The sequence below is a fragment of the Pinus tabuliformis genome, chromosome 7, assembly GCF_031772625.1.
Source record: "Pinus tabuliformis cultivar Carrire ecotype Pingquan chromosome 7, CPIR1, whole genome shotgun sequence".
In the NCBI taxonomy this organism is placed as follows: Eukaryota; Viridiplantae; Streptophyta; class Pinopsida; order Pinales; family Pinaceae; genus Pinus; species Pinus tabuliformis.
This window is the reverse complement of record NC_142293.1, coordinates 953148687-953161468: the sequence shown is the minus strand read 5'-3', so window position 1 is coordinate 953161468 and position 12782 is coordinate 953148687.

Genomic DNA, 12782 nt, shown 5'->3' with positions numbered 1-12782 from the left:
TTTCCATGCACTGAACCTTTTTCTTCTAGATTTCTCTCTTCTGCTTTCTCCAGCCTTGAAAGAAACTGATTGACATTCTCTGCCATTGTATAGAAGGTTTTGCAGAAATTGCGCTACTCTTCATGACGAGCCTCTTCATCTGCCATGTTTCTCCTTCGATGTGCACACCCTACTTCAGGATAGAAATACTTTAGTTTCGCTTCACCTCTCCGGAGCCTGTTTCTTGTTAGCATATAAACATGCAATTCAAATCTAAAAATACCTACTCTGATACAACTTAATCCAAGAATATTTTTCTTATATATGTGTTAAATAATTACATACAGAAATTGTAGCTTAACATATAAAACTTAATGTGCACATGAGAGAAGAGGAGAAACACATAAAGCATGAAAGGAGACAACAAGACTTGATAATGGAGTTCATCCAACTTGGACTAGGTCTCTGATCCCTACTCGATCAATGCAGAGGCCTTCATTCATTAAGTGGCATGAGAAAGAAGAGTACAAGCATCCATTACAAAAAAAGATTTTTATACCTCCATACTGAAAAATGGCTGAAAAATGAAAAACTATGATGGAGAAGCAGACAACGCCATTGCGTTCATGACATCGAGAAGTGCTGAAACCATATAAAAAATTTCAAATTCTGACAAAGTGAAAATTCGGCCCTCATGCAGGCTTAGTTTTGCAACTTGTGTCTGATACCAGTTGTAAAATGACTCACCCAAGCTCCACATTTCATAATCTCACTAGAAGCATAAGCATAATTCAATCACAATTTCACAAAATTATAAATAACATAGGCATAGTTAACTCTAATGGACAAATATTAAACCATAACATAATCCAACAAGCGCATAACCATGTAATAGTACCAACAATATCAATGTATTAATATCATATGCATAACTTAATTTAACACACAATATGAGCACAATCAAATCAATAGAATACTAGTCCACGTGTAAGTATAGAGGAACCAAATGTGCACATAAACTGTTTGAAACACTTATTTGTATGAATTTTTGGCTGGTTGTGAACCAAAGGTATTAAGTATAAAGTATTTTGATTTGTATGAAGTGAGGTGCTGAAATTTCCCATATCATTGTTCAAGCATCTTTAATGACTAAATTGTGTTTGTGCTTATAGATGTAATAGTGCAAAACAAAATGGTTGGAGTTAGATGCAACCTATGAGCATATTTTGGGAGAATAAATGTCACTCACTCACAATCCCCTAGTGAACACTATTTGCTCTAATTTGTCTTGCTAATCTATTCACATTGTGGTAAGAAGAGGCTAGTTCAAATTCTCTCTTCAAGACATACAAAAAGAGACAATTTGTCAAAATACTTTAGAGCATTCATCTCTAGCAAACTTCCTTTTCAAAATCTATGGTCAAGATTATTGTCTAGCTTAGGAAAACATAAATAACCTCATTGCATCTTTGCCAAACTTGACAAGATTTTACTAGGTTTGGCCCAAGCTAAAACAAATAATACATATTTAGAAACGAATTTGGAAACTCTTATTTTAATGTTGGAGAGTAAGTATAGAGTGTAGGACAAAACCCCCATGTCATTCATACATGACTTATTTCAGAGGACAATAGAAAAGAGGCTAGGATTTTCTTCGTTTTTACTAAATAAGTAAATGCCATTTTAGTAAGTGCATAATCAATCCTCATAGGTTCTTTTGTTTCCCCTAATCCTTGAGTACATGTGGACACATGTTCAAAGTACTAGATTTTGTTGCTGGTTATTTTTTTGCTTATCATCTTTATTATTCCCACTCTAATCATACTCTCTATGGATCCTTTTTTTATTCCGCTATATCTATTATATAAATGTAGAGGGGGGATGATGTGTATTTTCATATTCCTTGTATCCATGCAATTGCATCTTTGGATAATTTATATTTTTGTATTGTGTAGTTCTTTTTTCTTTGAGGTTCTTGTCTTCACACCCCTTTTATAGTTGAAGTAATTGTGGGAGGACATAATTATTATTGAGAGGTAGAGAGTGCTTTATTTGTATCCATGTAATTTCATATTTGGATACTTGTGGATACCCCAAGTGGATACTTACATGGAACAATAGAAGTGTAACTGTTACTTTGGAATAGACATATTTTCGTCTCTAAAAACAACGGATTCATATAGTGGGTCAAACATGACCACTCTCCCATAGTTTTTACTCTTTATATATGTCTTAGTAAAAATGAGTTTATAGAGATGTGGACAGTTTCTGTAATCTCCTCTAATACTTGCATACTTTCTTGTGTGAGTATTCACATTGTTGGTACTGTGCTCATATCAATAATGTTCATAAATATTCCATCTCATTGCCTATGTAGATTCCTTGTTGAAATTGCTACCCACACTCTCCAAATTGGAAGACAACCTGCTTTGAATGTAAATTGATAAGGCGAACAAGCCTTTTTGTTGGAGTAAGTTTTTACTTTATGGATTTGGTGCTTCAAAAATATAATTTATGGCTCCATTTTATAGTTTTGTAACAAATCTCTTATGTATAGAAAGTTTTGTTCCCATTACAATTCTAAAAGTTGTAGTCTTAAGATTTTACTGTTAAGGTTTTAGGCCTTTAGGTCTCTCCTCTCCTTTTTGAAAGGAAAAGGATGAATCACTTTGTCAGGTGGATTATGTTGGGCCATATGTAAGTCAACAAGAACATGTTTTGAAGGTGCATGGTATTGGTTGATGATTTTTTTTAATGTACATTATTTTAATCACAAAAAATAATAGGATGCATTAAGAGTGTGATAGATAAAAACTTCTTGATGAATTTGTTATAATATAATGGGAATATTTTTGGTTGTGTAATATGTGTTTCAGCGTTGTAGGACTCATTGATAAATCACCAAGGCCAAGCCAAAATGAGAACTAGGCATGAAAATTTGGTAGACTCACAATTTATAAAAATTAGGAATATGCCAATATTTTGAAGAAAGTTACGCAAGTAGTGGGAAAAAATCTATTATTAAAGTGACATTCTGGGACTCATTTTACCCATTTTTTTTTCATATTTTATTTCCATGATTGAGAATTTCGCTTCATTATTCCAATAGGGGATACATGGCTTACTTGAAACAAAAAATTTGCATTTTAGAAATCTTAGAAAGATATATGTTGGTTTTTTCCTTTGCATTTTTTGAAGAAATTTGCACAAGTAGGAGGCAAAAAGCTATTTTTAAAGTGAGCTTTTGCGTCTCATTTTACCCATTTTTGTTTGCATATTTCATTTCCATGAGTGAGAACTTGACTTCATTGTTCCAACAAAGGGGAAACATGGTTTTAATGCAGGGAAAATATAATTACTTGAAAGAAAAATTCTGCATTTCAAAAATCTAAGTAAGATCTTTGCTAGTTTTTTCTAAGCTTTTCCTTAGTCAACAATTAATATGATGTTCAGGTTACTATAAAATGTTTGAATCCAAGTCCTGCATTACTAGTTTCAATTTCCCTATCTCATAGAAGTAAAAGCCTATTTTTATCCCTTTGGGATAACCATCTAATTGAGTTTTTGTAATTTTAATATCAAGACAATGCAACTATTTTTTCCTTTTTAATTATTTCTTCATTTGCTTTTTCTTTTCTCCAAATATCACTTGGAAGAAATGCTTGTATACTTGATTTCTCTTTGATAGAGGTTGCTAGGAAAACTGATGTAAAACTTATTTTCCTTCGAAACTAAATGTTTGTTGCTAGAGCTGAATGATTGAACACTTGAAGGTATTTCATTGACATTGCTAGAAATTTTGGTGTTTACAACTTGGGGACTCCTTCTTGCCTCATTGTTTTCTGTAATATATATATATATATATATATATATATATATATATATATATATATATATATGTATATGTATATGTATATGTATATGTATATGTATATGTATATGTATATGTATATGTATATGTATATGTATATGTATATGTATATGTATATGTATATGTGTGTGTGAGTATATATATATATATATATATATACGTATATATGTATGTATATATATGTATGTATGTATGTATGTATGTATGTATGTATGTGTGTATGTATGTATGTATACATATACATATATATATAGAGAGATAGATATATGTGTGTGTGTGTGTGTGTTGTTAATACAATGCTTCACAGAGGCTTTGGATGACTCTTCTTAGACCTTTTCTAATTGAATTTTGGTTATGCTTGGAAAGTAGTGAGGGTCAGACACTAGAAGAGGCTAAATCCATTAATCTTTCCCTCACAACACATCAATGCACTAGCTAAAAATAGTTCCCATATTCCTATAAGAGATTCAAAGCTGACTAGATTTCTTTGTGACTCATTTGGAGGTTATTGAATTATCTCTCTACGATTTCTTTTTGTTGTTTTTTTGTTCTTGCATTTGCTTCTCTTTTTCATTTTTTTCCTTTGTAAGCTTTCCGATGTATCATGGTAAAAATATACATTTTTCATTTGATATTCAATTTATATGTGATGGTCATATATGTGGAAACCCGTTAATGTGTATTTTTAAAGTATAATTCTATAATTTATAATGTATAAACTAAACAACAAAAAAAATCTTCACATTAAAGGGCATGATTCACCAAATGAATACTATATATATGGAGTTTCATATCCTTTTAGACTTTGAGGTAAACATAATAATAAGCCTATTTGTTGGTGCCAAACCTTTCCCCGTGATGAATAGGTTCTGCAAGGACTTAGTTATAATAGTTGAACCATTATCATGGCATTGAGGAGAGACAACAAACACTATTATGTTTGGTGACAGAGTGAGTCATAAGCTTAGTTCAATTTTGTCTATTGTAGGTTTTTTATCATATAATATATGTCTTACTTAAACTTCACTATCTACTAGTAATATCTACCAATGCTAATGTAGAGAAACAAATGAAATTCAAGATGATTCCAAACTAAAAGCTTTTAGCCCATGGGAGTGTGGTCTCGAGGCAAGTAGTGAGGTGATTGGACTTTGAATTTACATTAATACCTGGGTTCAAAACCCCCCAAGTGTACTTTTGTGTTGTGTAGTTCATTTTTCTTTCAAGTTCTTGTCTTCAAACCCCTTTTCTAGTTGAAGTAATTGTGGGAGGACATAGTTATCATTGAGAGGTAGAAAGTGCTTTCCTTATATCCATGCAATTGCATCTTTTAATACCCGTGCTTCGTGTGGATTTGGAAGTGTTTGAATGCCGCTTGGATATTCTGTTGGTGTAATGGATATTATCCAAAATTGGTGCTTACAATTTTAACATTTTTAGTGGTTACATTTCACAATAATTGTAATTGATCGTCGTATTTTGACATATTGAATTAATTAATAACGAGAAGTACTCCCAATTTGTTTTCTAGACCCCATAGCCACTAGGGTTTAAGAATGTAGCTCATTATTAATAATTGCATCAGATGTAATTATTATTTTTTACTTTTCTGGCATGAAAATTAGTGTTTTAGAGGCATATTTTAATGTTGTCACAATAGAGCTACATGGTTCATAAGGTGAGAAATCATTTTTTGGTGTAATTACATATTTTAGATTTCATACATATAGGTCATTTATAGGTTATAAATGTCTTTAAAATTCACTTCTAATTGAGTATTCAACTTAAAATATTGAGTATATTATATGTAACTATTATTTCCTCCACCCACTTTTCATAACTTCCATAACCATTAGCTAGGGACCTACAAGTTTGATGTTATTTTGCTTGTTTAGTAAAATATTTGACAAGAATTTACAAGGTTTTATAATTTATTGAAAGTTTTATAATTGATAATTTATAAATTTTGAAGGTCTAATTTTTTAAAAAGATAATTCCTCAAAGGTTGTTAGCTCAATGGAAGAGCACCAACTTTATAAGTAGGAGGTTAGTGGTTTCAGGTTTTGGTGACGAAGACTCTTCTAACCATCACCAATGGGATTATAGTGACATTTTTCAACCCTCACCAAAATATGAAATGGTGACAATCAATGAAAATTGCCATGCATATGCATGAATAGTGACGGCCATGAAAGGTACATCACAATAAATTGTTGTTATTCATATGAAATGGTGACAGTCTATTAAAGTTGGAAACTAGGGCCAACTTTCATTTTTGACAACAAATTTGATAGAGATAATTACTGCATTGAATTCCTCTTTTTGAGAGGACCAAAATGACCCTAAATATCTCTAAATTTGGACAAGGAGAAATATGTTTTTGAAGTGAAGCCCACACATGTGCAAATTGTCAAGGTCGGCCACATCATCATGTAGGCTCATGAAGCCCAACAGCCATGTCTTTTGACCCTCATCAATTCATATAAATAATAGAGACTCCACCCTCACTTGGCATCATCATCTCACAACAAATTCTACTCTCTCCTCGTTTGAATAGTTTGTACACCTCATTAGGTGGTTGTTGTTTTCAAATGTGTGGCGAAAAGGTGAACAAATTTCAGGAGGCCAAAAATATGAAGATATCTACAACTTTGACCAGCATTGAGTTTGGCTTTTTAGGCAAAATTTGAGTTTGATTTTTTAGGCATCTTTCTGTTTTGGAAGGCCATATTATTTGACACAAAAATCAAGGTGATATGGGAACTTTTACCTATGTTGATTGCATGCCTGTTTGACTATAGGGAGGACTTTAGTTTGAAAGATTTTGATTGTTTTTGTTTTTTATTGTTTTGGGCTAACTTTGACCAGCAAGAGAGGTCATGTTTCTCTCTCCTTTGATTGAGTTGTTGTGGAAGGATTTGAATTGAATTTGACTGCTTTTGACATTCTGGTTAGGGAAGAATTTGACTATTATTGACTGCGGACAAAATTGTAAATTTGATAGTGTTGTTTTGGACAATGATTTGGTAAGTCAATTTTGACTTTGAATTTGTATTATTGTACTCTCTCTCTCTCTTTTGAACATTCGATATTTATAATAAGAATAATTGATCAAGGATTTTCCCCATGGGGTTTTTCTCTTTCATTAGCCAAATTTTGGTGTTCTCTTACCTTGGCTTGTCTTTTTCATTTTTATTGTTTATTTTATGTCTACAGTTACTGTCACTATGATTAATGGTTTACGTGATTGTTATTGGAGATTAAGTGGAAATTATCATTGAGATAATCAAATAACATTAATTGTTGCAACCATAAACCATACCATTGTTATCTAAAATTAACATGGTATCGGAGCCCAAGTGAAGACAAATCCCAAGAAAGAGAGAAAACAAATCACTAAGATATTTGTTAGAAAATACTATTGGACAAGTCTCCATGGCCTCTACATCGCACTTCAAGATGAGGAAAATCTCAATGACAAATCTGACTATCATGCATGGAAGATGACTTTGGACTTGACTTTGGAGGAGCATGAATTATTGGGCTATGTACAGGGAGAAGTGGTGTATCCTCCTTCAAATGAACCCACTACTACGAAACAAAGTATAGAATACGTGAGATCAAAGAAAATAAAATTTTGATTGAATCCATTCAAAATAATTTGGCTACCTATATTTTTTGTTTGGGAACTTCTAAGGAGATATATCATAATTTGGTTGGAATTTTCAAGTTGAAGGAAATTAAGATGGATAAAGGGGAGTCTATCCAATCCTATTTCATGAGAATAAGTCAAATAAAGAATGACCTACTATCTATTGGAGAAGTTATTTCTGATAAGTAGCTCACTCTCATTGCACTTTGAGGTCATTCAAGACCATGGGATATATTTACCACCACCATTCTCAAAGACAATAGGATACCTAGTTTTGATGAGTTATTGGCTAGATGCACTTAATATGAGACAATGATGATGGAGAGAGATAATTCCTTTAATACAAAATGAACCTACTACCTTATCCACTCATGAAAAGAGGAAGAATGATGTTGGACCAAGGATACAGGGTCAATGATCTAGGAAGGGATTCAAAGGAGCAAGAAAAGGAAGGTGTTACCATTGAAATAGGTTCATCCACTATTTTAGAGAGTTTCCTCACAAGAATAATAATCCAAGGGGTGATGAAAAAAAAGGAAAAATTTCTAAGGAAATGGAAATGAAAGGAAAAATAGGTTCAACAACAAAGGAAAGATAAATTCTCCATCTACTCGAATTGGAAATGGTTGACCTCCCAAAATGACAATAAATGTCAGGGATTATGAACATAATGTTGTAGAAAAATAAGATGAGTTTTATCTTATATCTACTTTATCTACCACCTCTCCTCTAGATACTTTGGATCATTTCTTGATTGATAGGGTAGCCTCAAGGAAATCCACTGGATACAAGGAGGCCCTCTCAAATTTTGTTGAGAAGAAAACTAATCTAAATATTATACTTGGAGATAATGCCACCTACCCTGTGAAAGGGATAGGGACATTCACTCTTCACTTGAATCATGGTTAAACCATACATCTACAGGAAGTATTATATGTTCCCTATTCGAAGAAGAACTTGGTGTTTATTTTTGCGATGGAAGATAAATGATTCAAGGCAACCTTCATTGATGGAAAGGTAGATATTTGGCATAGAAACCCTAAATATTCAATTAGATTTAGGGTTAATGGTCTCTATCAAGTTGTTGGATGTCATTTGGGAGCTTTGGTGAGTGATACTTCTCTTCAATGTGAATTCTGGCATCAAATATTTTGTCACTTACACTACAAAGCCTTACATGGGATAAGGAAGGTAATCACAGGGATGACCAGATTTCATATGAACAATGAAGGAGTTTGTCAGGGTTGTGCAACTAGGAAACATACAAAGGGACCATTCTCTTCTAGTGAAAGAAAGACTACCGATATTATTCAATTGGTCCACTCTGATCTATCTGGTATCTTGCTCGTAACCCCATCATGAGGATACCTATACTATGCAATATTTGTGGATGGCTTCTCATGCAAAACATAGATCTATTTCTTGAAGAGAAAGGATGAAGTATTCAAATGGTTTTTCTCTTTCAAGGCATTGGTGGAAAATATCACACGGAAGAAGATCAAGACGTTGAGGACTGTCAATGGAACCAAATATGAATCCAAAGAATTCAATGAATTTTGAAGAGACATTAAGAGGGAGACAATTATTCGATGTCTCCCTTAGTAGAATGGTCTTGCTGAAAGAAAGAATCGAACAATCATGGAAGCCACCCATGCCATGATCTATGATCAAGGTCTACCAAAATTCTTATGGGAAGAAGTTGTCAATACCATTGCATATGTTCAAAATAGGAGCCTACATATAGCCCCTGATTTCAAGACACCCGAGGAAGTTTTCACTGGTAATAAACCTGATGTTTCTAATTTTTGAATATTTGGTTGTCTTGTATACTTTCATATGCCTAAATATAAAAGGAATAAGTTGTAAACTTCTGGGAAGAAAGGTATGTTCGTTGGATATAGTGAAAGTTCAAAGGAAGTAAGCAAAAATTCTACTTTTGATGGAGACATGACCCTCAGGAAAGCCATACATCTTCCTATTTGAAGGAAGGATAATGATGACGATGATACCGAAAAAAAAAATGAACCTATAACGAATGAACCTATGTTCAATGTTGATGGCTCGATGGATCCTATTGATCCACCTCCTGGTGATTCGTCTACCTCAAGGAAAATACCACTATGGATCAAAGATATGCTCGAATACGCTGAAGGACATATTGCTCCAAGAGGGACATTTCGCAAAAGTAAGAACTTGAACATATATCAAGGGTATTTGGCTTCCATGAGTACTATTGTTCAATATTAACCATGCATGTTTTAAGAAGATGTAAAAAACCAAGTATGAAAAGATGCGATGAAAGAGGAATATGAATCTATCATGAAGAATGATGCCTGAGACATGTTTCGTATACCTAAGAACAAGGTTGTGGTAACCTTCATATGTATTTACAAAATTAAACATGGATTTGATGGAAGTATTGAAAATTACAAGGCCAGGTTTGTTTCTCGTGGCTTCTCTCAAAAGTAAAGAGTGGAATATGATGAAATATTCTTACTGGTTGCTCAATACACCACTCTCTGATCTATAATTTCTCTTGCTTCCAATCAAGGATCGAGCCTACATCAAATGGACTTCAAGACTATTTTCTTGCATGACTCCCTTAAGGAGGAATTCTCCTTGGAACAACCTAAGGGGTTTGAAGTACAAGATAGGACACATGTCTACTGGCTGAAGAAATCCCTCTATGGGTTGAAGGAGACCCCTAGGGCTTGGTATGAAAGGATTGATAGTTATCTCATGAAGCTAGGATTTACAAGGAGCTATGTTGATCCAAACCTGTACCTCAAGGTTGAAAAGGACATACCTCTTATTTTGGTCCTTTGAAGGCCCTCTAATTGATCAATGTATGAGGGAGTTTATTTCCGAGTTATAGATGAAGGACCTAGGACTGATGCATTACTTCTTAGGCCTGGAGGTCTGGAAAATCCAGGTGAGATTTTACTTTCTTAAGGAAATAAATTGTGAAGCTAACAGAGAGATGTGGGATGGTGGAATACAAGTTTGTGTCTACTCTGATGGAACTCAACTTCAACAAGTTATGTGGAAGTGTTGATGGGCTCGAGTTAGCAAACCCTTCTAAATATAGACAACTTGTGGAGACCCTGATGTTCTCGTTAAACTCTCGACCAGACACATGCTTCGTTGTAAATACTTTGAGTCAATTTATGGTTGAGCCTCATTAGATACATTGCGTTGTTGCAAAGAATCTCTTGAGATATCTTCATGGCACAATCAACTATGGGTTGAGATACAGTCAGGAATTTGAGCCTACATGAATAATTTGATGTTGGCTGGGCTAGAAATGTGGCCAATAGAAAGAGCATGTTAGTATGTTTCTTCTCTTGGGATCTACTTCAATTCTTTGGATGAGGAATAAGGGGAAATTGGTTTCTCTAAGCACCATCGATGCCAAATATACTGCAGCTAGTAGGACATGTTGTGAATCTATTTGGCTGAGGAAGCTCTTTAGTGACTTATTTGAGCATGTGCTAGATACGTGTTGGGAAGGGGTCCCTAGGGGTCAATTGAGTCAATTTTGAGTAAATTTTGTAGTTCCTTTGTGTAAAAAATGTAAAGTATCCACGAAATGTGGAAGCAGAGTGTGAAGCTAGTACTAGAAGTCAAAGGGGACTTAGTCCCTTAATTGGGTAGGTGATAGAGTTATTTTGGGACCCACCCATGGTCCATGGACCATGGTATTATAAGGAAAATTCTATATAAATTTGAGTCATAGCGAGTCTTAGAATTTAACTTTTGGTGAAGAATCATTACAAGGGAAAGGTGATAAGGAAAGAAAGATCTATTTCCTCTACTTAGGAAAAAGGGGAAGGCTCCAACTGTTAAGTGCGCGGAGACCTTGGTAAGTCCGCAGGCTGAGTGTGCGGGTCCGTGCAGCTGAGCGCGCAGGGATAAGAAGTCTATAATTGAATGTTACACTTAATAAGGATTTTTTTGAGACGGTTTTGATGCATCTCTACCTTGTTATTTACTTCTTCTAAAGTTTATGTATCTTCGCTTTGTGATATGTTTTATGTGAATTAATACTTATTTACTATGCGAAACTAGTATATCTGTAATATTTATGCATGATAAGTACAATTAATTACCTTCACAACGATCTAGAATTAGTTTCAATAGATTTGCAATATTTGTCTGTTCAGAAGGATTAGAGCTGCACGAAGGCAGATCTAAGTCGTAAGGGTATGAGTAAACCATAACACATGCGTCTGGATGCAGAAATTTGGTTCTAGCATCCCCCAATACTGCTTCAGGTGAGGCTGCAACCTGCGCTATGAAGGTTGTTGCCGAAAGGGCTAGCAGTTAGGGTTTTGTTGGTTGGCACATATAACGTTGAACCTGGGTTAGGACCCATCAATCCAATAAATGGTTTCATTGCTAGGACCAATACTGGGATCTATGTGAGGAATGTGTGATGTCAAATAAGTGGTTCCCTACTAAGAAGGAAATCGAAAAGTGGCTCAATCAAAAGTTGCACGTGTTTTCATCTCAGAAGAACAGAAACTCGCAGTTATTCGAGGAACAGTGGTTGAAAAGATAGCTGTACACTGATGAAACTGAAGCCTTTTTCTATTTCTTCCCTTGCAAACTACACAAGTGGTTGTACATATTAACAGACAGTTAGGGTATGTGGAGGCTTGATGGCCCTATTGTGTGGACTCTAGAGTTGGTGAAACACCTAGAAGACTAAAAAAATAACATCGTGCAGGTCGTTGATCATTGGATTCACCGTATCTTAGGAGGATTTGTCATTGAACTTCCAATTGATATGACCATCAGCTATAGTAAAATAGAGTGCGAGCTCTTCAATGGAGCGCTACGTAAGTACTTAAAATCTCTGAAAAAATGGGTTACGATGTTATTTTGTGAAAAATGGGTTATTCCATTACCTTTATGTTTGGGAATGCATGAAGCGTAAAAACCTTTAGAAAGAACGGAGAATTAGATTCTGAATACTGTCCACTGTTAGGATCCTCTTCTAGCAATGATGAAGGAACTATTCTTAGTACACCGTGAACCGTGCTATAGATAGTAATTCAAGGTATCTTGAGGATACCTCATCCATCCACTCCACCTCCACCCCCACTTCCGCTGCGTACAACTACACCCTCGCCTCCACCTCCACCTTCGCACCAACCATTCAACATGTTGATCATGATGAAGATGCCAATCCTTAAATGGGTAGGGAATGAAGACCTCGAACAATTTTTGTTTGTTGCAAATGTTGTGTGGACAGTGCAACAGATTACTGATGATAAT